This window comes from Littorina saxatilis, unplaced genomic scaffold, assembly GCF_037325665.1.
Source record: "Littorina saxatilis isolate snail1 unplaced genomic scaffold, US_GU_Lsax_2.0 scaffold_384, whole genome shotgun sequence".
Taxonomy (NCBI): Eukaryota; Metazoa; Mollusca; class Gastropoda; order Littorinimorpha; family Littorinidae; genus Littorina; species Littorina saxatilis.
The window spans coordinates 4,152-10,505 of record NW_027129139.1 but is presented as its reverse complement, the minus strand read 5'-3'; positions in this window follow the sequence as shown (position 1 = coordinate 10,505).

Genomic DNA, 6,354 nt, shown 5'->3' with positions numbered 1-6,354 from the left:
CTCGTGTAAACCTGATATTACACCGCAAGACCTATAGTATTCTCTGTGTAGAAATTAAGTGATCGACAAGAAGAAGAAGAAGAAATTATGTTGGGCTGCGTCAGTCAATTCCAAACATACGTTTATAATTATGGGATACAAAGGGACTTTTGTGATTTTCACATCAATCTCGCAAAACTAAAATAAACTGTACGTGAAAGAATAAAGCAGGAGCAGAAGCCCAGTGGTAGGATACAAATACGGATACACAATAATTGGGACTCGACCCTTGCATGTAAGTGACTTGAATGCAGTATTTGAATATAACAAATTCATGTCTACCTTGTTGTCATCGCATTAAAGCATAAAAGATTTCGGTGACAGATTCAATAACGATAACGAAACAATGAAAATATTATATTTGAAACTTCTCGGTCATCGTCAACATCGTGAATTGAAACCTTCCCAAAGCCCAATTGATGATCCACCGTCGCTTCGCTTCGTCGGGCTTCAAAAAGGCTTTGGTCGGGCGTCAATCGATGATGATGCTGACCTCAGAGTTTTAAATGGAAGCCTATCAACGTGTAAATGAACATTAAGAAATGAACGAAGTCAATTTTAATCAAACAAATTGTTACATGATTACAGTTACTCAATATTTGGCGACATGATTTCCGTGTGTGTGTAGGAGTTCCCGACAGATATTTATTATACTTTATTTGACATAATACATCGAATTTTTTTCGATTAATGTCCGACGTCCTATCGGGCTTTAAAAAAAATAGGCGGAACTGTAGCGACCTCACTTTCAATTAAATTAATTTAAATTCTGTTCATACAGGTATCTGGGCTCATAGTCATGAAGGGTCCGTCAAATTGTGTCCGACAAAGTCAAACTGTTGTTTAACTACCGCCCGGTATTTGTTTATATCGCCCGGTAATTATTTATTTTCCCCTGGTATTCATGCGAGTCTGGTAGAAGGTCGGCAGCTGCCAGTGTTGGTTATATTTAGAATAGGAGATTCCCCATGCTTGCTCTTCTCTGTGTATGCGTTAGCGGCGTTTCTGCCGGCGTGTCAGTTTCAAAGTCAATAGCAACAACCAAACAAACTAAATGAAATAAAAACACGGGGGAAAATGTTTTTGTTTTTTGGTTTTTGGCTCACGTAAGTGTAGCCTATGCGATCATAACTTTGTCTGTCTGTGCGTTTGTGCGTGTGTGTGTGTGTGTGTGTGTGTGTGTGTGTATGTCTGTGGTAGAAACTCTAACATTTGAAGACGTCACATTACATTGACGTCACATTATGACGTAAGAGGGTTAGACGTCACGCGAAGGAAGTACTGAAAGTCTCGGTCATTATTATTTTGAGCGCGCCGAGACTAGTTGGCAGTCGTGTCCTGTAAGTAGGCTACATGCAGACAGACAGATCTAGATCTAGTGTCTCGCTTTCTTGCACAGTTTCACCTATGCTCTTTCTCTGTGTGTGTGTGTGTGTGTGTGTGTGTGTGTGTGTGTGTGTGTGTGTGTGTGTGTGTGTGTGTGTGTGTATGTGTGACGGAGTGACTGAGTTTGTGTTACTGTTTGTCGATTTCTTACGTGAGCCTTGATGGCTTCGCCTCTTGTTTAACCTCAGTTGCATGCAGGTTTGTTGCTACCGTTATGTTTTTGGCCTTCTCTCACTTTTATTTTCCTTTTTTTTTCAAGCGGGGAGCATCTTTCTTTATTGGTCTTTTTCTTTTCTCAATCAAATGTTTACAGTTTTTGAATTAACAAATTTAATCAATAAACTAATATCATGTTAACCAAAGAATTTAAAAAACTAATTCCTGCCTTAAGTTGATGTTAAAAATCAATTTTAATATGGCTTACAACGTACTCTCTTGACTATGAAGTAAAATAAACAAAAACAAATGACAAAGAGTAAAAAAAATAACGGCCAGATGGTGATTTGAACTCGACTTAATCGCGTATCAGGCAAACGCGATAACCGTTCGGAAACAGCATCAGGTTACAAATTCTCGACACTGTAATGCATTAAAGAAGACGCTACCCCGCTTTAGCCACAAATCACATCCCCAGAGGAGAGCAGCTCGACCCGCATTTCGCTGTACGACAAAAGTCGCAAACCGACGTAAAAATGTGACAGTACCGTAAACTACCTTGTATACGCCCACCCCCCTATGCACCAATTTTGCACAAAAGTTGGGGGTAGGCGTTTACTCGGTACTATACCATTTGCATGAGCGGGTCTTTTGCTAGAATAACGATATTTTGGTCACTTGGCATGGAAGTGCTCAAAGGATTCGTTATTGCACCCCCCCCCCTCTTTCTCTCTCTCTCTCTCTCTCTCTCTCTCTCTCTCTCTCTCTCTCGCTCTCTCTCTCTCTCTCTCTCTCTCGCTCTCTCTCTCTCTCGCTCTCTCTCTCTCTCTCGCTCTCTCTCTCTCTCTCTCTTGCTCTCTCTCTCTCTCTCACATGAAATGGAATGGAACAAAATGGCGGCCAAGTTTGACCCTCCGTAGAATGTCTCTGACATATTTTTCTCCTACCATGTGTGGTAATGTATTTTATCAATAGTTAACTTTCAATTTCGTGTCATGCTTAACAAGGTTTGAGTCTGTGTTACATTTAATGCGGAAAACACCTTTTTCGTTTGTGAATACACTTTTCATTTCTGGGACTGTGCTGTGAGATGCTTTCTGACTGTTGTGTGACAATGGAATACTTTCATAATAACAAAAGGGATACTCCGTTCCTTGGTGCGGGCTAGTTGTTTTCGTTTATTGTCACAGTTGGGGTCTTGGAAACGGCTGTTCAACTTCAAGTGAGGACATGAAAAGCTAATTGTCATTGTGGTTTTTGGCTCACGTAAGTGTAGCCTATGCGATGATAAACTTTGTCTGTCTGTGCGTGCGTGCGTATGTATGTATGTATGTGTGTATGTCTGTGGTAGAAACTTTAACATTTCCGAGTCTATGGATTACGTCAGTCTCGGTCAAAAGTGTTCGACGTGTGTGATAGAAACTATTTGAAGACGTCACATTATGACGTAAGAGGGTTAGACGTCACGCAAAGGAATTACTGAAAGTCTCGGTCATTGTTATTGTGAGCGGGCCGAGACTTCTTGGCAGATCCAGGGTCTCGCTTTCTTGCATAGTTTCACCTATGCTTACTGTGTGTGTGTGTGTGTGTGTGTGTGTGTGTGTGTGTGTGTGTGTGTGTGTGTGTGTGTGTGTGTGTGTGTGTGTGTGTGTGACGGAATGATTGAGTTTGTGTTACTGTTTGTCGATTTCTTACGTGGGCCTTGATGGCTTCGCCTCTTGTTTTCCTTGTGATTCTATGTGAATAAATAGGCAACACAACGTCATGACGTTTTTACACCATGTGCACATTCCATAACTTGAAAATACGTCATGTCTAGGTTTTCATAACCAACAGAACGTCATCGAAAAACGTCATACGTTGATCGCATTCTATTCAATCTTTTTGGAACAATTTTCTGACCTGAAGGATTATAGTGTGTTCCTTTTTATGGAAGTTGACATAGTTGGAGAGGAGCTTTATTTCATCTTGATCTTCATTTAATGGTCACCATGTGTGACTATAGTAAATAAAATGTATCTGCTGGCTATGAGCACACAAAACTGTTTTACATGTGATGATTTATTGTGATCAACTCCCTGACTGGGTTCCCTCTGTGGAAATAAAGAGGGACCCAAATCAACTAACCTTCGAAGTTCCTAATGTATATTTACCATTAGCACGCAAAATTATTCATAAGAGATACATTGGTGACATAAACACACGTCCTGGCTATAATGTAAATTGGTTGGACGAAGCAAACAATCCATTGAGACAAATCAGCCTTGAGGAAAATAATGACTTGTGTAATGTACCTTGTGAACTACCTTCTAAAGATCTGTACAGAACCAAGGTTCAAGTCAATTGTGTAAATGAAAAACTAATAACAATAACAATCTTCTACACTACTGGTAAAGTACTTGTTCAAGGTAACAAATGTCCCAGGTGGCGGGATGAAGAATTTAAGACACTAGTTGACTGTATCAAAACTGTGTATGCTTTTTCTAGAAGTGATGAGTCAACCTTAGATGCTAAGGTGAATGAACATGTATCCAGATTAAAACTACCATCTTTTTCAATATCGGAGAAGGGAAAGATGTCGTTACATGACACCCTCTCAACACAAACTGCGTCTCCAGTTGCAGTTGAGGAGGAAAGAAATGCTGAAGAACCTGATGTTAGTCCAGTAACAGATTCCTCATGCTCCTCCATCACAAAACCTTCACACATTGACACTACTAAAAGAACCTCTCGTCGTCTTCGAGCACTCAGCCCTATATCTTCTCCTCAACTTACACAATCACCATCCAGTCCTGAAGCAGCTTTCTCAGCAGACATACACTCACTCCAAAATCTGACACAATCTGAACAAATCACGAAACTCAAGAGTCACAAACCTAGTCACAAATCTCGAATTCATCAATATTCAATGAATTCCATTAGAAAGCAGATGAAATCGCTCAACAAAAAGACTCAACAATTACAGGAGCTGTACAAAGATGCCCCAAATATGCTGTTGTCATTTATTGAGAGTGCAAAACATCAAATCAAAATTGACCTGAAACATAATGAAAAAGTACAAATGGAAGAAATGAAAGAAGGAATGGAACAATTAAATAACAAGATTGCTGAATTAAAAAAAATGAACTCAGATCTAAAATCGCAAGTTGGCGATTTAAAAAAAGAACTTTCAAAGAAAAAAGATGTCCAAACTCCTGTCAATCCAGCTGAGCATTCTGCATCTACGATTTCTTCCTCAACTTCTATTGTCTCTGTTGAAGCTGACATGAATAAAGTTGAATACAGTGTGCAGCCTCGACAACACAAAGCTGAAGTACCTACTTTCAATAAGTATGCAGTGCTGACAGACATTGATGGGGACAGTGATGCTATCGTGATGAGTGACTCTTTGAACAGTCAAAGACAGGACAGTGAGTCTCAACTTATTGATAACGATGAAGTCATCAATCAAAACCCTCCCAAGCAAACTTACAAAGAAAGAAGTGTTGGTAATGAACACAAACATGAAAACAATGTGGATCTAAAAAAACCACGTGAGGTACTAGCAGAGGAAAGAGTGTTTGATGGAACTACCCATGTTATGATTGGCGACTCCAACCTCAAATCTGTGAAAACTGAACTTGTTTTTCCAAGATGTCATACGCAAAAGATTAGTGTGTCAGGAATTAACATCAACGACCTTATCCACTGGCTAATGAACATCCCACACTGCCAAAATGTGAAACACGTCGTCTTTCACATAGGATTAAACACTTGCTGGAACAGCGTTGTAACACAGGCCATATGGACAAGTTTAATCAAATTGTTGAAAAGTGTATTCCCAAAGGCAGTTATTCATGCATCTTCCATTGTGCCTCCTCGGGGAGACCATCCACTGAAGAAAACTGTGTCTGCCTCCAATGTTGCACTGAAAACTGTGTGTGAAAGTGAACAAGTTGTCTTTACAGACCACACTGAAACTTTCACCACCCAGAGTGGAGCACCACGAAAGGCTTTGTACTGGGACTCTATACACCCAAGTCCCAAAGGAATCGCGAGGCTGGCATGCAACATTAAATATGCTGGTCAGCCTCGTTTGCCCTCACTCAACCATCGCCCAGCAGTACGAACCGGTGGCAGGGTAACCTTACTTCCAACTCCAATGTCCGCCAACAGAAGCATGCCGTCAGCTCTGCCAATCCCATCGCCGCCTCTTCATATCCAGACACCAGGATCTGCAGTGGCTGGACATCAAAAACATACCGGTTGCTCCCAAGGTGTGGGTCAGGCAATACAAAGAGAAACATCACCTGAATATGCCTGGTGGGCAAATAATCAGTCTTTACCACCTTGGTTTCCTCCCCCTATGAATTACAATCCACATCTTCACTCTACACGCTGGTTGCCATACTCATCCTTCAAAAGTCCGTATGTTAACAATCATTCAGCCTACGCATCAATGAACATTGCGTTTGAAACTCTAGTTTGAAGTAAACATTAGTGTTATGATTCAATTTGACGCTGTCAGATCTGAATTCTTACATTAGATCTGTTAATGGTGTGTGTGTGTGTGTGTGTGTGTGTGTATGTGAGTGTGTGTGTGTGAGAGAGAGTGTGTGTGTGTGTGTGTGTGTGTGTGTGTGTGTGTGTGTGTGTGTGTGTGTGTGTGTGTGTGTGTGTGTGTGTGTGTGTGTGTGTGTGTGTGTGTGAAAAAGAGAGAGATTGAACAACTGATATAACATTGACATTATTTTTATCAATCAATCACTTCCCTCCTTGTGACAATGCTGATAG